This window comes from Podarcis liolepis (assembly GCF_965112155.1).
Source record: "Podarcis liolepis genome assembly, chromosome: 10".
Lineage (NCBI taxonomy): Eukaryota > Metazoa > Chordata > Lepidosauria > Squamata > Lacertidae > Podarcis > Podarcis liolepis.
Genome location: NC_139562.1, coordinates 53122308 through 53144759, shown reverse-complemented (window position 1 = coordinate 53144759; position 22452 = coordinate 53122308). Strand labels below are relative to the sequence as shown.

Here is a 22452-nt window from a genome sequence, read left to right as displayed (position 1 = left end):
AGCTTCCTCGCCCTATACTTCCCAAATAAAAAATATTCATGCCACGAGCTTCTGAAATGAGGGTGTACATTTGTGTGTGTGTGTTGCACCATGGAGGATTTTTCTGTAGGAAAAACACACACACACCACCATGTGTGAATAGGTCTTTAGTTAAACAAGTTAATCTGTTTCTCTCACTGAGAAACAGCAGCTGTGGCTTCCTTTTTACCAGCCCTAACTCTCATATATATTGCACTGTATTTGTGCTTCTAATATTTTCTAGGGATCTATCTTTTGGAGGGGATAAATAGGGTGGTAGGAATTAATTGTAGCTCTGTAGGAAGGAGGGAATATTTATTTATTTATTCATTCATTCATTCATTTATTCATTCATTCCCTGCCCATCTGGCTGGGTACATTCTTAAAATACATTCTTAGAAAGAATACTAGGTTGTGGAGACACCATACATTTACAGCACACCCTCCCTCCCAAAGAATCCTGGGGATTGCAGTTTCTTAAGGGTGCTGAGAATTATAGCTGTTGTAGGGAACTTCAGTTCCCATGATTCTTATGGGGGTGTGCTTTAAATGTAATTGAGTGTACTCAGGGCCACATTAGAGTATTTTGGATTTGTATGTCTTATTTGGTGTTTTATTCATAAAAGTAAAATAAGAATCCTTACCAAACTGTGAGTATAACAAACTCTGAATTTTGAATGTATTTAATAATCTGTTAGGTTGGCCATTAGTATGAAAGCAAAGCCAACAGCTTATTTGTATTCTAATGTGGTAAACATCAGGCAATGTAGCAGTTAAAGGGTATTAGGCTCAGGCCTATAATGCCTGGCTTCAAATCTCCTCTCAGCCATTAAGCTCACTGGGTGATCTCAGGCCAGTCACTGCCTCTCAGCTAAACTTACCTCACAAGGTTGTTGTGAGAATAAAATTGGGAGAGGAAGAACCATATGTGCTGCTTTTTGAGTTCCTCGGGGTAAAGGTGGGCTATAACCATAACAACAACATTGCCAGTTAGTTATCCAGTGCCCCAAGGCAGTTGAAATCCGGGGTAGGGAGTGGGGATCACAAATTATCTTTTGATTTTACCAACAACAGTTTTAATAAATCAATTTCAAGGTCAAATCAATATTTTGATCCATTCTTGTGGGGCCCCTAAAAGGCATGGGGCCTACTCTGCCTATTTGGTATCCGCCACTGCAGTTATTCTATTTTACTTAGGAAAAACAAAGGCCAACTTATTCCGCCTGGAGTTGCTAGATTCCCCCAGCCACATACCTGAAGACCCTGTTTATCCACAGGAGGCAGGGGCAGAGCCTTCAGGATGTAGAACCCAGACACCCACGTCTCATTAGGTCAGATGAGTGGCATAGCCAGTCCAAGGGGGAAGTGGGAGATTACAGTTACTGTATATTTGCACAAGGAGTGATGCCCTACTTTCTGGAGAAAAGAAGATGAGCCAGCATGAAACACAACTCTCTTGCACTCCTTTATCCTGCCAAGCCCCACTCTTGAAAAGCAGAATGGGAGAATGTGCTTCTCAGATGGTGAACATTTGCCTAAGTGGGGCATATCAGCAGCCTTTTCCACATAAACAGGTTTATGCCAGGTGAGACATGGAACCTTGCACATCCTACCTAACACAGGGAAGTGGATCTGTCAGGCTGGAATATAAAGTCGGGGACAGAATGCTTCCCATTGACCAATTTTTTTACTTGGAATACACTGCTGTCGTTCTTTCACATTTCTGCAGTATTCTTAGTATTAAGTACCTTTCATTAATTATCATCTTCCAAACTAGTCTCATTAATCAGCTGATCATTAATCAATAGGGCCAAACATGTTTTTACATATGTAAGTGAGTCTTTTTAGTAATGCTAGGGAAGGATGCCTGGAGGATAAATACTATTAAAGGGTACATAAACTGTACAGTAGGTAAAAATATTTTCTTTAGCTAAAAATTATCATACTAGTGTACCAAAAAAACCCCCAACCCAACCCAAAAACCCCTGAGGAACTGTGTTAACAAATTCTTTGTAAACAAAGCAGGATTCACATTTTGTCTGCGTGTCAGGTATTATTTTTTTAAAATGAAAAGCTTCTGTCCTACTTCTACACCAAAATTATAATGTTCTATTTTATAAAAAGATACTGAAATGTAAAATGAGCTGACATCAAAATATAACAAGGAAGCAGAGATAAATTAAAGGAATTCTTTGGTTCCTTCAATAACTAATCAGAGATATATAGAAAGAGACCTTTTAAGTTTAATGATACCTGCTCATTAAATGATGCTAAACACTAAAATACCATGAACAGCAGGGAATTTCAGTTTACATTAGAGGAAAAAAATAAAAGGGTAAAAATGACTGAAGTTGGTCAGTTCAAGCTGATAGGGCACTTCAAATGAATAACAGAAGAATAAAAGAGACACTCTAGGTTAAATTAGGTTCTCCTCTGCCTTTTCTTGAAAGTTCTTAACTTCAATATTTTTTTTTGAATTAACTAACCTGCCAAAAAAAAAAAATCAAAGGCTTGAATTGGAGTAAAGTTAAACAAGCAACTGTACTTCAGAGTAAGTTTACCCATTAAATTGCAGATAAAACCTTAGCATAAGAAAAAAGATGGCGGATTTCATCTATGTATTAACTTCTAGTCTAGCCAAAGAAAAGAAATAGCTTTTCTTTGAATGTGCCTTACATTATATTCCAGTGCTAAATGGGGTTATTGTAGTAACTTATAGCACAATCCTATGCATGTCTACTCAGAAGCAAGGCCCAATGATTTCAATGAAGCTTCTTCCCAGGTAAGCAAGTATATGATTGTAGCCTCCATCACAAAAATGATAAGATATTGAAAAATGTGAGAGGCGATTATCTACTACTTTATTTGGTATTTTAATGCATTTTAAATGTTATAAAATATTTCTTTGTTATCTAGGACAAGTGCATAGTATATACCAAAAATGCTTCAGAAGAAAGTGAGTTTGTAAATAAATAGTTTGTGGTTTTTATAATATTCTAAAAAGGCACTTCTTTTTAGGCTACACTGCTTTGAAGATGATTACATTTATCATTTAAAAACAGCAGAATTCCATTCTGGGGTGTTTTCTTCTTAATGTAGAATATAAACGAATTTGGGGGCAGAAATATGTTCCTTCAAAAACCCATTCAACCTATATTAATAGATGCTAAATTCTGTTCATGCATTTGAAAATAAGAAATATGGTGCTCTTATACACACCAAGATTTTATTTTCCTGGAAACTTCACTGCAAAGGTCTACATTAGCTAACAGTTATGGTCAAAGACATGGGATGTATGGCCTATATATGGGAACAATTATAAGAGTAAGCAATAACTTGAGACATTATCCGGACAAAGTTAAACACCTACAAGTTCATTTTCAGAGGAAAAAACAAGAACATGCTTTATCTAACTCCCATTACAACATTACGAATTCTATACCTTATTACCTAGTAAAAAGCCCCATTGAACTGAAATGGACTTACCCTAAACATACCTAAGAGAAAACAGTTCACACTTTCATTTTTACATTATTTTCAAATATTATATAGTACAAATTTAAAGGCAGGATGTTGTATTTGGAAGAAATGTTTAGAATTAGCTCCCCGCCCCCACCCTGCCTCCTCCATCTAAATAGTAAATACTGAAAAGGTTCTAATGGACTGCATTAGACTTATACATAGGGGTGGTGGTTGGTTTTCTAATAAACACTGCATATGAGAGATCAGTGTTGGAGGTTTGCACTATGAGAGTTGTGTTGAGATGTCCTGTGTTGAGATAAAGTCAATGTGGAGCAGAATTAACCTCGGTCAAATTTACCTCTGGGATCCAAAGCTATCCTTTAGTACTTTTTATAGATTTTTTTTAAAAAAAATGTAAAAACATAATAATCAAATTCAGAACAAAGCTTCTCTTCCCCACATGTTTACATTGCTATTGTTGCTTTTTAACTGTACCACCTTCAAGGTATGGAATCTAATAAATACATTAAAAAAAACCTACATCAGTGCACTTGAAGTAATTTAACCACAAAAACTAATTTATGAGGGGTTGGCATATTGTCATCAGCACAGGAGTCAAGCAGACTGAGCCCAGTGGGGTCTGGAAGAGGTCCAAGCACATGCAGCAAACTTGGAAGCAGGCACTCATGAGTCACAAGGAGGACTCAAACAGCAAGAGAGAGTAGGCCAGTCCTCCTTGTCTAAGGAAGAATCCCCAGACCCAGCTTCTGTCATAGTCTCATTGCTGATCACCAACGTGCAGAACTCAGTGGAGTGGGAGACCAGCCAACCGGAAGAGTCTTTGAGGTGTACTTGCCTGGAGGCAGAGTCAGCGTCCAAAGTCAGATCCAGTCCTAGGGTCAGGCAAACAGCAACCCACATCATCAGAGGGGTCAGGGAATCCAATGATCAAGAGTCAAAACAAGCATGAGGCAGCCAGGAACAACAAGCATTATTTTTAGCACCTGATTGAGCCTGGAAGTTCTGCTTAAGAAGGCTGAAACCAACTGGTTCTCATCAGTGCCTTCTCCTGTGTCCTTACAGGCTGATCAACTGCAGGTGAAGTCACTCCACCTTTCCCCCCTTCAGGTTGCTGTTCAGCAAGCAAAGCTGTCCATGACAGCTTCTATTTGCAGGTGGCTGTCAAAACCCTTTGCTTAACTAGATGGGCATCAGGCAGGAGGTGTAGAGTTACTACAATGGGCCCTGGCCCTAGTGAGATGTGGGTTCCCCACCATAGTAAGTTGAAGGATAGGAGGCCCAGGATCCATTTGCCATGCAAGGTTTGGGAACACATCCTCGGTTACTCTAATGTGGATATCTTCACCCTCCTCTAAACAAAAGTGGAGGAGAGGAGGTGAGGACTCAGGGCTAGAATGGACAAGAAATTGGAGAATGAAAATGAACCACTGGCTCATGGATTATACTATCTGTATATGAGTGGTTAAATCAACTCACTCAGAACATAAATGGCATCTGATTAACCACTAGGGTGTGGTATTTTTGTGGGCCCGTATATCGGCAGGAAAGTCTGCCACCACTGTTGTCATCTCCCCTCCCCCAGCTACAGCAGGACCTGGCATGATTTGGCAACTGCAGACACAAGAGGAAGGAGTAGCTGAGGGGATGGATGGCAGGCACACAGAGGTGGTGGAGAGGTCCTCTCTTTATATATCTAGATGTCAGAGGAGAAGAAGCAGATCTGAGGTCCCTCTTCCCCCCAACCATGCAGAGTGCAAAGCCTCACTGACTAGCCAGAAGAAGAGGCTGAACAGGAGGAGGTGGCATCAGAGCTGATAGACAGGATGCAGTCTTGTTACCCACCTTCATAGGTGGGATGAGATACACCCACCCAGACAGAGTACAGAAGTCTCTTGGGATGAGAATCTTGCCTCGTCTCAAAATGGCCCATGGTGAGGAAAGCAAGGCAGAATCCCTTCAAAGGTGTTTACATTAATACAGATGGGGAAGGTGTAACAGCATGCAGTGTAAATATGCCCAGAACTGCGGCAGCTGACTTGCCTACCCCATCTGAGGACCTTGCTGGGGGCAGAGCTTCTTTCATGGCCAACAGTCCTCTGGAGCAGCAACAACAGGCAGTATACATATGGTGGCAGAAGTTCTGGAACAAGCAGGTGCATTTCTGGTGGGACAATTAAGCAGTGGTGAGGGTGATCAACCACCAGCCACTTCACTCAGAACGTGGCCTACAATGCTTGAGTGCGTGCATCTCCTCCTTAGCTTGTCACATTCTAGGCATGGAAAACAACACTGGCAATCCAAAGGAAGCCATTTCTGGAGATCCTATGGTACACTGTGATGCAGTGAGTAATGTATTCAATCACTCCTTCTACTCTACACTTACTTGGTGGATGGTGGATGTCTCTTTACAATTCATTGTGGAGGCACATTGATGCCAGGCAACGTCTTGTTGCTATCAGAAATAGATCTGCTGAATTGGATGCAGTTGTTCTAGATTTTGTGGTGGGTAGGCATAGGACAAGGTCCTCAAGCTAATAAGGGGAGAATCCCCCCAAATGTCCTTGGGGTGCTACACTGTGGCATCGACTCTATTTCAGGGGGCTGCGGCTGGCTGGGACCACCACAGACTGCACCAAGGACATAGAACATGTAGCACCTCTGTCTTTTCAGGATTCAGCTTCAATTTACTTGCACACATCCAGTGGATTTATGTAATGTAACGAACTTTTCATATATTGTGCTGAATTGTAAGACATTTCTGGGTGCTTGTTAAATTATTGTGTGCTTTCTGATGCTTTCTGATGTGTAATATATGCAATTCATCTAATAAATATATTAATCTTATTTTAAAACTTGTACTAATATCTCAAACTACACTGTAATAAACTGTATGATACTGTAGTGGTCATAGTAAATTAAGTAAACAGCTGATATTCAAACTCCAATAGAACATAACAGACATGCAAAAGAAAAATCTAAATCACTGAGTCCCTCCCCCACAATGGGCATATCAAGTATTTAATGTGATACTACAATTGATCCTAGTCTGTAGGCTGAAAACTACTAATGTGATACAACAAAGGAACCTATAATAAGTGAACATTTTTATACAAGTCCTGAAATCCAGAACGGGGGAATTACCTGCCATTCTGGCATATAATTTTGAAGAATGCCTGAGCCATTAACCCAGTTGCATGCCTAACAATAAGCACTAATTTATGCAAGACATAACAGCAGCATCTCTCAACAATCCAAAATTGAAAGAGTGGCGGACCATTTTTGGAGACATGCAATGAAACACATGTTGTAATATGTATAAATGACATGAATGTAACTATTTTCAGCTGAGGTAATAATGTTCTTATATTCGCATTTAGCAACCCCATCTATGAAATAAGGTGAAAACACTTTCATCTTATTTATGGTTTAATATTTAGGTATATTTAGAATATTATCTAATTATATATATTTCACCATTATGCCATCTAGAATAAAACAATTTATTTACTATACAAGAATAAACTATAAAGCTCTATTAGGTTTTTGCCTTGCCTTCTCCCAAGCCTCAGAAGTGGTTTACATAGGCCTCAAGATATTGCCGCACCCCACCTGTTATATTAAAACTGCAATTTCTTTCACCTGATTAATCCATTCCCATCTAGCAAAAGCCAACTCTAACAAAAGGGTATCACTACTCAGGATCAGAAACTGTACAAGCTGTCTAGAAGGAGGGAACTCCTTCGTTTTATTGAGATAGACCCAGTGAACGTCTCTCATGATTCAAGTTTGACACACACACATACAAAAAATAAGTACAAGTCAGTTACTTCAATGGGAAAGGAGAAGCCCTATCCCAAACACCTGAAATCTAGTGTCTTTGAACAGATCATGTTAGGCAAATGAAACACAGGTGTAAAGTGTTCCAAGACATTCACCTTTTTAAGGCTAGGATCCCCTACATTCTGCTTCTAAAGTTTCTAAAGGGTCAGTATAGAAAAGCTGTATTGGTTCAGCCTCAAACTCTGTTAGTATCTTATCAGATTCTGAAATTGTCAGAGTAAATTGTTCAAGAGGTCTAGTGGCCCACCAGTGCATTAGACTTGGAGTCTGAACTGGTATTCCCTGAATATGTCCCTGAAGAAATTGGAAGAGGCTAATGAGTTATCAGAGTGCTCAACCTTGTGACGGGGGAATGGAGAAGGAGAAGGAGAGAGAAAGACCATAAGCAGCCCAAATGCAGTTCTCCAATGAGGTCTCCTGTGGAGAAAGCAGAGAGAACATAAACGGAAGCAAATAAATGGCACCACAGTCTGAGGGTTCAAGCTGAAGAGCCACCCTTTAATTTGATCTGGGACGTTTTCAGCACAGACTTTTTTGGGAGAGGGTGTCGGAAGGCAAAAACACATTCAATGCCTGGATTAATTTTGGGAGAGGGGACTCTAACAATTTTTGGGTGGGGTGGTTTTAGCTTTAAGGAGGGTGGTTTTATCTTCCTTTTCCTGCCACTACAGCATTCTCTTTGTAATTTTGGACAGAATGCTCCTTCGGATGGTAACTGGCAGAGTCAACGTATTTTTAAAAATGAAAAAAGAGGTGGGGAAGCAAGCCATGAGCTGTCCCACCACAAAAATATGAAACATTTTGCCTCAAGCAACGTTCATGGTCTCCATTTTGGGGTTCACTCAAAATCCTCTCGGATTGGATGCATCCTACAATGGCCTCAAAGATCTCAAGACCTACTTCAAGCATGTTATACCTGTTTGGGGGGAGATTTGCCTTCATGTAAAATTTCTCAGATGCTTTGCTTGAGTAGGAATTTCTACATTTATCTTTGCTTTAGGGATAATTCCAACACAACTCTAATGGTAAAATAGAGAAAACCAACTGTACTTATGAAGCAGTAGAGGACTTGCTAGTCAGTCTCGCAGTCCACAGTGCAACTGAGCCAGAGTTCCTAACTGAACAAAGCTATGAGCATCCAGAAACAGAATATTGTAACACGGCTACCACCCTGATTAGGACCTAGAACAAATGTAAAGTGATAGCCAAGCCTGACAAGCACAACTTTTGAGCATTCTTAGTAGCTACTGATTTGAATACAAGTATACAGACATAAATTCTAAGAAAAGTTCTACTTCGCACTATGCAAAATTAACTTAAGAGAATTTGCTGTCCCAAGAGGTAGTGATGACAACTAGTTCAGATGGCTTTAAATGGGGCTAGACCAATTCATAGAGCATAGGCTCGTCAGTGCCTATTAGTTGTAATAGCTAAATGGAGGAGGTCTACTGGCTTCATGCCCTGTCAATGGCATCTGCTTGGCCACCGGTGGCTAGATGTGAAATTAGATGGACTTTTGGTCAGATCCAGCAGGGCCCTTCTTAGGTTCTTAACATCTATTTAAAAATAAAAGTATGTGTCTTCCCAAACTACAAAGCAATACCGACTTTGTTCTTACACAATTTCAAAGACCTGACACCGCTTTTTTGGGAATCATAGAGAAAAACAGAATAATATGCCCAAGCTGGATAGTATATTTCTCTTAGGAATAAAGATGGGCTGTAGCAGAACACCTTTGCAAGAAAGATTGTCTTTTAACAAAATATTGCATGAAACACCAGTTTTTACACACTCTATATGCATCTGCATGGCAGGTGGTGCACTGGGATAGACATATTGGACAGGAAATGAGGATAAGATAAAATTCATTGAGTAAATGGCTTAGAAGCTTCAAAGCATACCTCTTCCTCAAGTGTTCTGTCTATATAACAAGTCTAAAAATAAAGAATACCAGGACTACATTATTCAAAGAAGAAACGATAGCATCTGCCTTCTGCAGCTTACATTAAAATGAGGACCTAAAGCAAAATTTACATTTGCAGTGTCACATCACTGAAAAAATTAAGCTTTCTGGTTCTTTAGAAACTCTTCTTTTTAGCTATATTTTACTAGGACTGAGCTGAATTTTTATCAGTTTCAAATTTTGCATTTTTGAAATGATTTATAAGGGAGAAATGTGGTGCAATCTACTCAGAAGGAAGTCACATTGAGTTCAATGATACTTAATACTAGGTAAGAGCATGTACAGCCCAAAAAGATGAATTCAAACTGGGATAAATAAAGAACAGTAAAGATTGTGATAGTAATAGAAATAATGTCTAAAAAGGAAGCTGCATTCACTGATCCTATTTATTTAGTCTCATGAGCAGGGAAAAAAGCTGAATAAATACATAAAGTTTCCATAAAACTACAAGAATGAAAACTAATTGCTACAAACTGTTCATTCAGAAAAGTAGGACAGGTATCATAGGACAGACAATGGACTCCCAAATTTGTAGGTTTACCATTCTAGAAAAGTCTAATTAAAACAGCAAAGAACTCTGCTGGTTTCAAAAGAGATTTTGATCTTTTTAATGTTATTTCTAAAGCCTGAGTTATGGTCTGTAATGGCCAGGGGAGGTTACTGCTATGTACATCATGGGACACTATGCTGGCAAAGTTCAGCCTTTTAAAATCCAATTTATTACAATAGAAGCGATATAATAACCATGTGCTTAACTCAGTGAGACTTAAATATAGTTTTTGTGTTTCTTTTGTTTTTAACAATTTCCAGAGGGGTGGCCAAAATGAACTTTTCTTGTTTCTTTGTTTTTAAGTATTACAAGTTGTCTCAAGGATTATAGATGGGACAGTTAATGAATTAAGATTCACAAGAAAACAAGAAACAGTGAAAGTGGAAGCTGGAACCTCAGGTGTACTTGCACAACACACACAAATCACAGAATTGTAGAGTTGGAAGAGACCACAATGATCAACTAGTCCAGCCCCCTGCGATGCAAGAAGCTTTTGCCCGATGCGGGACTTGAACCCATGACCCTGAGGTTAAGAGTCTCATCCTCTACTGACTGAGATTTCCCATATATGCCGACTGTGTAAACCGGCATCAGAACTGCCGTCAATATGGACTGCAAAACAGAATCAGTGTAAGAATCTAAGAACAGGAGTGAGATAGCTATAAGAATTGGTGCCATTACCTGCTGGTGAATTTGAGGACATGGCTTGCTAGTTACTCCTGCAGAGAATCATAAAGGTGCTGTGAACATTCTCATTGTGAGGGCTACACATCTTATCGTCTTCCATGCTGAAATTGCCTTTACTGAACTAGGAGCTGGTAACTACAGGCTACTTCATTTACAACATAACAATGACAAAGTAGGCTACCATTTGGTCTTCCTGCATTGTGAGGTCACAACCAGAGAATGTTCTTATCCCACGGGTAGCAGAATCTAGGGATTAAGTATGTACACATCACCAAAGCTGATGTATCACATCTTTGTGTCATAAGGCTAAGAAAACTTTCCATTCTTCCCATCTTCTTCTCCTTTAGTCTTGCTTCAGAATATTTAGTTCTTTGAATATACAGTGGTACCTTGGGTTAAGAACTTAATTCGTTCAGGAGGTCTGTTCTTAACCTGAAACTGTTCTTAACCTGAAGCACCACTTAAGCTAATGGGGCCTCCCACTGCCGCCGCGCCACCAGAGCACGATTTCTGTTCTCATCCTGAAGCAAAGTTCTTAACCCGAGGTACTATTTCTGGGTTAGCAGAGTCTGTAACCTGAGGTACCACTGTAACAGGGATTTTTTTCCAACCTTGGTAAGATTCCAGCCTTTTCTCCTGCAACAGCTTCTGGTAAAGGGGTCGGAACTCTCTCTCCTCACAATACATACTAAAATGGTAGGTGCAATGTTGCTCAGTTAGTAAGGCAGATGCACTGAATGCAGAAGGTCCAAAGTTTAATGCCCAGCATCTCCAGGCTGGGATAGCCCCATCTGAAACATGGATAAGTCATTGCCAGTCAATACTCCAGCCTTTCCCAACCTAGTGTAGTCGCAACAACTTCTGGAAGGCAACTGCCATCTTCTGTAACTGATGGGAACTGGAGTTCAGCAACATCTGAAGGGTTCCAGGTTGGAGAAGGCTGCAGTAGACAATACGGAGCTAGATAGACCAACAGTTTAACTCAGGGTTCGGCAAGGTTCGGCAAGGTTTATCTTGCCTGGGCCACATCGGTCCCGTGGAGATCCCTCTGTGGGACGGATCGCACGTGTGTGTGAGTGCATACACAGATGTGATTTTCAGTGCCGCGGAAGCGAGTCCCCGCACCATGCCGGTTTAGCGCAGTGCATGAGCGGCCATCTCAGTTCAGGGGCGTCTTGTGGGCCGGTCAAATGACCTCCACAGGCTGCTTCCGGCCCATGGGCCTTAGATTGCTGGCCCCTGGTTTAACTCCACGCGCAGGAGTTTCCTCTGCTCCTTACAGGTTCTAAGCTGCGCTTCAACAGGGCTAAATACAAATATTGCCAACTTTATTTACTACACTGATAATGATATTTACTCTGCAGTTTGCCAGGCACTGGATTCTACAATTGATTCCACTTAGCAAAACTGCACGATAATGAGCATAAAATGTCACGATTGCACTGATGAAGGGGTTGGGGCAACTAATGGAGAGACAATAATTAAAAATTAAACAAAGTAATTATTATGCCTTTGAGCTTGAAAAACTAACATACTCCACTAATATTTTAAAAATTGGTGTAGCATTCTTGCCCTTGGGTCCAAACAAATGTGTCTACTCCACTGATTTCAGTGTAATGTTCACTTCTGAAAAAACTAGCAAAGATTAGCTAATATGTATAATTAAACTAGGTTCTCTTTCCAGTATAATAAAAAATAATTATTAAGTATCCAGTTTTGTTTTTCTTTTGCAACACAAACATCTGTTGAATCTTTTAGAATACTCAACACAAACCAAGATTAATGAGGCCACTAGTATCAAACATTTCAAGATTTAAAACGTATGAATGGCAAAGTCTCAACTAACAAAAGTTTGAATTGCTACACTATAACTTTGCTGAGCTGAAATATTGAAGAAACACATCCATTCCTATTTTATATTTTAAAAACTGTAGATAGGTGACCAAATTCAAATTTACATTTTGTAACAATATGACCAACACAGAGCAATAACCACAGAATGTATTTAGCCAAAAAATGCAGAGAATTCAAAACGCATATTCCATTCATCTCCCCAAACAAATCACAGACTGTACTTCAAATGCATTGCAGGACTATTAGGTAATCCTTCTTTGTTTAGATTCAGTAGGGTTCAGTGACAAACATTCATCTTCCTTTTCCCTGCAAGTTTTCATTCCTCAGTTAAGAACTCATTCTGTTTCAATTGCAAACATTTTTCCCTGTAAAAGTTAGTGAAACAATTGCATTAAACTTGCAATGCAAAAATTACCCTGCAATTAAGCAAACTTTTAGAAGATTTTAATCTATTTCTTCTATGTTTAGATTATAGACAGAAAAGAACATTTACATTTGTAAGATAGGTTAATGAAGTCAATTGGAAAGCTTTTGAAATGAATCAATTCCTATATTACATTTTTTTTGTTTTTTAAAAAATAAGTTTTAAAAAATATAACATTGTTGACATTACACTGAAAAAAGGATTTTTGCAGGGAGGGGAAAGAGATTTTACACATACACATACCACACAAGCACACCTCTCTGAAAAAAAATGGGCACATTTAAAGATCTGTATGTAACTGTTTTCCGTGCCAATGTAAACATACTTGCCACTACGATTTTTATTCTTATTTAAACAGGTGAAAGCAATTAGATTGAAAATGATTGCGTAGAAAATGGCCCTGCTTGTGAAAGAGAAAATATAGACTCTATAAATACTAAAATGAAAAAGAAATAAGACGAGAGCTATCTGTTTGCTTCACCACATAGGTGACAACTACAACAAAAAAAGGATGCGGGTGGCGCTGTAGGTTAAACCACTGAGTCTCTTGGGCTTGCTGATCAGAAGGTCGGCGGTTTGAATCCCAGCGACTGAGTTAGCTCCCGTTGCTCGGTCCCTGCTCCTGCCAACCTAGCAGTTCGAAAGCACGTCAAAGTGCAAGTAGATAAATAGGCACCACTCTGGCAGGAAGGCAAACAGCGTTTCCGTGCACTGCTCTGGTTCACCAGAAGCTGCTTAGTCATGCTGGCCACATGACCTGGAAGCTGTACGCCGGCTCCCTCGGCCAATAAACCAAGATAAACCCCAGAGTCGTCCGCAACTGGACCTAATGGTCAGGGGTCCCTTTACCTTTACCTACAAAAAACCCAACCAACCAACCAAATGCAAATGAAATACAAACTCTGGGAATAGTTAGATCAATTGTGACATAGCATATAAATCAGGTGATCCACAATTAGTAGTTACAAATGACCAAGGATTATCCCAACAGCTGGATGCTTAGAACGGGGAGGAGTTACCAATGTTGTGATGTCACAAATTATGGAAGTTCTCTATTCTTGTTGCACACTCACTACAGGCAGACAAGCCACCGCACATATTTAGACAAAGGTATTCAATGTGTTTGAGAGATATCCCAGGTTCAATCACTTATAGGACAAGTGAGCAGGCAATGAGAAAGACCTCTGCCTGGGACTCCGGAGTGACTCTGTCAATCAGAGTAGACTAGGGATCACCAACCTTCTGGGGCCTGTTAAGCACATCTGGAACATCTGGGTGTGTGGTGGGGACCCTCTCCCTGGATTTGTGTCCTCACTCCAAGACAGAAAAAGTAAAAGTGAATATGGGTGTGCGCACACACACACAAAATTAAAACTGATCTTTATAATTTGTTAGATTTTACATCCCCCAGAAAAATCAAATTAAAGCTTAGATTGGTGGACTGCAAAGTAAAAAAACAAAAAAACTCAGGTCTAGATACTTCCGGCAGCTCAAAAACACCAATCTACGCTGTGTATGTTAAGCAAAATTGTGTTCGAAATGGAAGTACACTGGTGAATTTTCAAAAGGGACCCCCCCCATGTAAACTTAAACTTGGAAAAAATGAGAAAATAAGAGAAACTGCACCTGATAGATCTACCTAAACATCCTTACTCTTGAGACAATCAATATTGGTGCTGAGTTACATAAAGCAGATTCCTATTAGAAAAATCGGTTTAAAACTACCGCCGTTTCATAAAACTAAGATCTGCGTATGTGCAGATTAAGTTGGTTGAAAGATACAAACACCCTTTGGAGTTTCTTGTCCCTAGGCTAATCTAGAATCTCTTGGTGTGCATGCCACATGTGCTATATGTGTATTTTTCCATTTTAAGTTGAAAGATGTTTACACTGTAAAACATACCAGAGGAACATTTTAATTATAACATACCCTATTACAGTGGTGCCCCGCAAGACGAATGCCTCGCAAGACGAAAAACTCGCTAGACGAAAGGGTTTTGCGGTTTTTGAGCTGCTTCGCAAGACGAATTTCCCTATGGGCTTGCTTCGCAAGACGAAAACATCTTGCGTTTTTTGCAAGTTTGTTTCCTTTTTCTTAACACCCTTAATACAGTTGTGACTTGACTTCGAGGAGCAACTCATAGAACGCAGTGTGGTAGCCTTTTTTGAGGTTTTTGGCAATTTTTGAAGCTTTTCCAAAACTTTTCCGACACTGTGCTTCACAAGACGAAAAATTCGCTAGACGAAAAAACTCGCGGAACGAATTAATTTCGTCTTGTGAGGCACCACTGTATTTTAGATTTTGCTGCAAATACGTTGAAGTCACTCTCAGAAGGTAAGACAGCACCATATCCATGCTCATCTTTAAATGCCTCAAAAAATTTAGCGCAAGAACATTTGGTGACACACACTATTTTTTCTACTGCTTTTTTTAAAAAAAAAAAGCTATCAAATGAGGTTTTTTAATTTGGGGGACTTTGAAATTTGCTCAGAGGAAATCAGAAGGAAATTATCAAAAATAGGCAGGTATGTCCTATTGGATCACAATCTACAACTATTTCCTCCCCACCCCAGGAAGAGCAACTTACAATCATGTTCTCCGTGCTTGCCCTTGTGAGTGTTCTATTGTCATCTCATGAGCTTGGCAAGGTCCATCCTTTCTCCCAACCTTGGAGCTGGAGAATGGGGCTAGTTGCTGCTGCTGCATTGTCAAGGTACAATGCACAGTGCCTTGTACAGGTGTACAGTGGCAGAACAAGCCTTATTCTCATCTCCAGAGTTGGACAGCGGGGCAGGTAATGTCCTTCTAGTTGAGCACAACTCCAAGAGCAATCCCTCCGCACCCTCTACAATGAGGGAAGGTTCTTTGGTGGAGAAATACAAATTGTCATCACATATTGAAATAAAGGGATAATTCTAACTTTTAAGGGACACATGATAGATAGATAGATAGATAGATAGATAGATAGATAGATAGATAGATAGATAGATGATAGATAGACAGACTTGGTTTGCTTTTTTTAATGTCATGTTTAGTGCTGAAACATATTTTTATTAGACATGAAACCTAGCAAGTAAAGTAAATCCATCTAACATTCAAATGACACTACTCAAAAGCTTTAGGAACAACCTTAATAAAAATGAAGATGTTTTTGATAGATTTTTGCCTGGATCTAAAGATTTACCCTTCCCCTCAAGCCTAACAGCCTGCTGTCCTGAATTGCCTCCTGACCCTCATGGAAGGTGGTTAGAGTGGGAAGATGTTGTGATAGAAAGAAGGTAAATTGACATTCCCTGTCCATATGCAGGAATATGTACACAAAGTTTGAAATCAAGCTTTCTATTTTATATAACCAGCAGAAAAATGCTACTAAACATCTGTATTAAAGTTAAATTACATTTAATTACAAAATTTAAAATCTAATACTTATTATTTCAGGTTCGTGGAATTACAATATGGCAGGAACACAATAAATCATTAAAATTAAGCATACAGTGAAGAATAGAACTTAAAAACAGCAGAAGACCCCACATTTCAGTGCTGCCAAATTAACTAGTGGACAGCAAAGGATATAATATATTAATGCCCTAGTCCTTGATGGACACTGCCAACACATCAGTAAGCTGATTTTTTTCTTTCTTTTTCGTGTTACCTACAAGAACCACATCAATCCCCAAAGGTTTCCCTTAGTACCTTCGTAAATAGATTAATTTTATATTAAGCTTTCAAGGTCAACAGCCCTGGGGTTTTATAGATGTGGTCAGAGAGGCTGAATGAATTCTAAAAAGTCAAATGATTTTAAATAAAATAACATACAGATGAAATATCTCGGAAGTATGTCTGTGTTTGCACATATTTGCATTTATACTGTATCACAAGCTTATTGATACCTCTAAAATGAGATTATGGAGTCTCCATAACATTGATAGCTCCTAATACTTCCAGAGCAGTTTGGTTGTCATCAGATTGGTCTCAAGGAGTGGCAAGAGAATAAGTACAATTATGTCCCCTAGGACAAATCAGGTACTTAAGAAAGCTGCAACTATTGAATAAAAAGTAGCTTTGGAGAACATTTTGGGAAAAGGAAACTTTCACACCTCAGAGGTATAGGGAAAAGTTCCCATTAGTATTAAGAACTTTTTTCTCCACTTTATCCACACCTTGACACCAAGCCTACCTCATCTTGAGGGTAGAAGTCAGTGGTTGTGACTGTAGTAGAATTAAGTAATTGAGTTTCTTCTCTAAGCTGTGCTAACATTTTCTACCTGGTCTTTGTGAGCTTTTGTCTTCCCTTTGGTTGTAGCCCAGCATGTTTTAAACCTTTCATTTTGGCCTCTAAGTGACCTATCGCATGACCAAAAGGCCCATGATCTCACACAATACTTCTGAGACCAATCAGGGTTATGTTTCCTGCTACACCTGTATAAAAGGTTATCAATTAACCATATGAACCTTTAGAATCCAATTAGGAGGAATTTTACATAGTCCAACTGAAGTATTGTTACAATATTGATTTTAAAATTATTTTTTCCTGTACTGAAATATGACTATTTCCCCCCACAAATAAAGCCTCAACAACCCCCCCCTCTCTCTCTCTCTCACACACACACTAGGTTTCTTTAGGTGCCCACAAAACACTTTCTAACTGCTAGAAACAGCGTTTCTCTGGAAAAGTTCTTTACCTTTGTATCTTTGCCTATGCATTAAACTCTTCACATCCATTAATTTGAACAACTATACAGTGGTACCTCACAAGACGAATGCCTCGCAAGACGGAAAACTCGCAAAACGAAAGGTTTTTTTGTTTTTTGAGATTTTCCCTATGGGCTTGCTTCGCAAGACGGAAACGTCTTGCAAGTTTGTTTCCTTTTTCTTAACACCGTTAATACAGTTGCGACTTGACTTCGAGGAGCAACTCATAGCACACGGTGTGGTAGCCTTTTTTGAGGTTTTTGAAGACTTTGGTGATTTTTGAAGTTTTTCCAAAACTTTCCTGACACCGTGCTTCGCAAGACGAAAAAAATCGCAAGACGACAAAACTCGCGGAACGAATTAATTTCGTCTTGCGAGGCACCACTGTATATAGATTTAATTTTTTTAAATTAATAAGTGGTGAGATAATGCTTATGTTGTTATTCTCCAAAAGGAACAGGAACACTGGGCCGAAGTGCTTTTTGTTTTAAGTGTAACATTGCCATGGCTATCCATGTGAGGAAAATTTAAAACTATAGATTGTCCACACTTTTAACCAACCAAGGAGGTTAAGCAGATGAGTGAGTTCGGCAGCAGGGCATGGAAGCCAGGGAAGGATATTCTGCTCTTCCTCTTTGTGATCTAACAAATCCCATGCTTCCAAGGAACTAACTAAATATATTACACGAACAGATATGTGGACAGAAAAAATGCTGAGGTGAGGGGGTTACATAGCGTGTTGCACAAAATGGCATCTTCATACCAGACAGACGTTGTGGGTGGGTGCTTGGTGCAACGAGTGCCTTGTCTTGAGGGAATAAGTTTATTCCCTTGAGGCCAAGGTAGCTGACCTAGAGGAGGTTGGTGGGCAAAACCTTCAGGTACATGATAACTGCAGCCCACTCCAACAAAAAACCTCCCCTACTGTTATAAAAAATAAGTGTTTGGGAGAAGGAGGGTATTCCCTTTGAGGAATAAGAAATGATCCCTCAGAAGAAACCCATTCCTTGGGCAATTTGTGGTTGGTCAACCCCTTGTCCCAAAAACACTCCATTGGAGAGATGAAGGGATTGTGGTACTGGGGACATTGAGAGATGGGCTCATAATGGGTGTGCTACTACAGGATGAGGCAAATCACTTGAAATCAGGTGGACAAAAAATCTTTATTTAAGGAAAAAAACCACACTGTCCTATCACAGACTTCCTAATACTTGGTTTAGCCTTTAGGACCAACATATATTACAAGTATTATACCCCTCTTTCGTCTGCTAGCCAGATAAAATAAGAAAGGAAGAAAGAGGACTGCTTCAGCATTATTTACTTTTCAAAAAATTACTATAGTTTTCTTTATCTTTACATGCTGCTACATGAGCTCTCTTGCTCAGTGTATAGCTTTTAACTGCCTGCTGTGCTCACTTTATTGTGCTCACTTGTGATAAATTATATGATGGGAATTATATACTTGGGAGGGATGTTTAGCGTGATCACATTTAGTTGCTACTTTTTTGTGTTTAAATGTTTGTTTATGGTACTATGAAAGTTACCTTGAGACCTTCGGGTACAAGGTGATGCATAAAGTGATAATAATATACTTATAGTTCACAATCTGAGGAAACAAAAATAAGTAGTGTTTGGAGCTTTACAATCCAACTAGAACCAAATGTGTCCAAACTAGTAAATTCAGATCAGGTCAACAGCTTCTCTTAATTAAAAGTGACAATAATAATGTGGTTGGATCCTAATGTACTTATGTTTATCGTATGCCCACTGAGATCACACCAATTTCAATGGGTTTACTCTAAAGCAGTGGTTCTCAAACCTTTTTCTCTGGGCTGCAATTTCAAAATAAAAATGTGCTTGCATCACACCAATTTTTTTATTGATAAGAAATACATTGGAAAACAAAAAGAAACATCTTCTAGCAGTGCTTGATTTATAACATAGAACACAAGTACTTTATAATATGAACATGGGACATCTAGAAAGTATAAAATGATGCAGTGACACAGTGCTATTTTTCTAGAGGTGCCAGAACTCACCATGTGCACCTCCCTTGTTCTCTTAGAATGGCAATGGCACCCACCTGCGAGGTGACAGAACCCTCCTGAGAGGTGCTGGAACTGAATTCTATCAAGTTCCATCTGCAACTACATAAGAACATGGATCGTTCCCAAAATATAATTATGAGCCTCTTACATATGTACCTTAGTATATCTTGTATACTTTATGTATACAAACACAATGAGAGGTGTGAGCTTGCTTTTGCTGGGTAACCTCATTTATGATCTAGTTTGGGACAAACAAACTCTCATCAACACAAAGAGGTCTTTCTCTTTTCTGATCTCTCATATTTGTCAGAGCTAAAAAACCCTGTTCACAACAATATGTCATGGAGAACTACAGAAGAATAGTCATTCTCACTCACACACACACATGTGCGCACGCGCATGCAGAATATGGATGGATATATTTTCAAAATGAGAGCAAGATCATCAACTTGTACTGAGGACAATGCTACTTGTGATCTGGAGCACTTTGTTTGAACGGCAGTTCTGGATCACAAGTAGAATTGTCCTCAGTACAAGTTGATGATCTTGCTCTCATTTTGAAAATATATCCATCCATATTCTGCACATACACACACAAACATATACACACACACTATACCACAGCAGTACCAATTTATCTACTTGCGTTGGTATGCTTTCGAACTTCTAGGTTGACAGAAGCTGGAACAGGGCAACGGGAGCTTACCCCATACCACGAATTTGAACTGCCAACCTTCTGATCAGCAAGCCCAAGAGGCTCAGTGGTTTAGACCACAGTGCCACTCGCGTCCCTTCTGATACTATACTATAATGCACTATACTGAAATGTTTAAATGTTTCTTTGTCCTTGAATCTTCTTGCCACACTTAATATCATCCCCTCCTACCACACCAGTGTAGTATACCACAACCTTTGAGAACCAAACCAAGCATGAGTAAGTTTGGATCCAGTCCACTGAGTTCTTTTTTAAAAAAAAAAAATGATTATAAGATCTTGTTTGGCTTGGCTCATCTGCATTTCTGTCGGGAGTTTTCCAATGAACAATTTTGTTTATTCAAATTGTGATGCAACTTTGCCATGCATGCTGCTTTTCTCACCTGGAACAACCTGCTTATATGCACTTTTCATTCCCACTTTCTACTTTTGAATCTGCACTGATTTAGCTCCACCACTGTCCAGCTGGCCTTGTCAGTAGAATGCCAGAATAAATAACACTGTCCTACTCACTCATGAAAATCAATGTCCTTATTTTCATCCTTTAAATGTTGGAGCATGTGAATAGATAATGCTCCCAATAGCATTATCACACAGAGGCCAGCACAAAGCATCCCAATTTCCTGGCAAGTTCTGGAAAAAAAGGTTGTCACATATACAGACACATGACATACAGACAAGAAGTCCTGCTCCATCTGTGCAAATCCCTGCATGCAGTTTTACTTGTAGCCAAAGTCTTATATTCTGATTCTCTTGAAGTGGCATGGTTTAGTAAGGTGAATATATGCCTCTGTCCCATAAATCTGCCACATAAATTTAAATTTTTGATGGCGTTTTAAGATTAGGCACATTTTTTTAAAAAAAGGAATAAACAAATTTGCAGTAGGAAGGGTTTTTGTTTTTTCACTCCAGCATTTTTAAAACTTCAGAAATGCTAGCTTACCAGACACTGGAAACAAATTTTGTTTCCATAAAATGCATTACTCATCTTTATATGAATCAAGACTATTGTGAACATTTTTTTCTAGTCTACAGTAGTTCCGTTTCCATACGATGTAATGTACAGATATGCCTTCGTCTGAGCAACTGAACTTTTCACACCCTCAAAACCCACAAAATCAGATGGTCTGTGGTTTTTGCAGCTGGTGCGCTGTACTCATATAGGGCAGTGTCATATGAAAAATATTTCACTTCCTAAGCCCCAAACAAAGTCAGTCATTAATGAAGTGCAGGCAGTACAATGAGATCATATAAAGTATAGATTTCAACAACTACAGTAGAAATACTTTACAAGAACAGTGAACAAAAACACACATCAAATTCTCTCTGCCAGAAAATGAACTATGGAGCAACAATGTCTTTTTGGATTTAGCATTTGCTTTGAAAATAAGTAACCACTATCCAGAATACAGAACTTTAGTGAAAGTGTCAGCAGACTAAACAAATCACAGCTTGGCACAGGAAAAACAATAAATAACTTCAGACATCCTCTTTACATTAGAGGATGTCTTACCCTAATAGGAAAATATCAAGCCGCACAATGATTTCCTAGTGCTACATGTGAAATCTGCTTACTTAACGAGGTTATCTGTCACAAACCAAATATATATATTTAAAAAAACTAAGTTCAGAGCAGAGGTTTGTCAATTTCCATTGTTGTTTTTACATAAACTAAGCAACTTAACAATATTGCAAACTCTTGGATTTTCTTAGCATTTGCACTTCACATTTATCATCCCTTTGCCATTGCCATTCATATTATTTATTGCAAAATCTAAGGCTGAACATTTCCCCCAAGAGCTCCCACTTTCCCCAAAACATCTAATAGCACAATTCCACAAAGTAAGAGAAAGTGAGACACACCAGCGTTGGCGTTTATGATACATCAGCGTTCCTAACTTTCAATGAAACTGAGTCCAATGGGTATGCTGCAAAACAAAACTCTGCAAAGCCAATCCAAATTTAGAATCTGATATGACACACAGAGGCTTAATTTGGAAACTGCACGAAACCATGATTTGAAGCTGTGATTTAAATCAGGAATGTAAACTATAGTACTAAGCATATTTGCCCAATTTGGCACCTTGGTAAACTATTTTATCTATTTCTGGTCTTCCACACATATGTCTGAAGGCAATGTACAAAGGACAACAAAAGCAGCTTCAAATTAATTTTTTT

General features: G+C 39.1%; 1 protein-coding gene across 23 annotated transcripts in view; it reads right to left on the bottom strand.

Moving 5' to 3' along the window:
• FOXP2 (forkhead box P2) overlaps positions 1-22452 on the bottom strand; it is a 361843-nt gene that overhangs the window by 217024 nt on the left and 122367 nt on the right. The window contains exon 1 of one of the 23 annotated variants that reach the window (XR_014516591.1): positions 10536-10573. The exons of the other annotated variants lie outside the window; for them this stretch is intronic. The gene's annotated coding sequence lies outside the window, so the exon portion shown is untranslated. Of the gene's footprint in view, positions 1-10535; positions 10574-22452 lie in introns of those variants that run through there. 23 annotated transcript variants of the gene reach the window in all.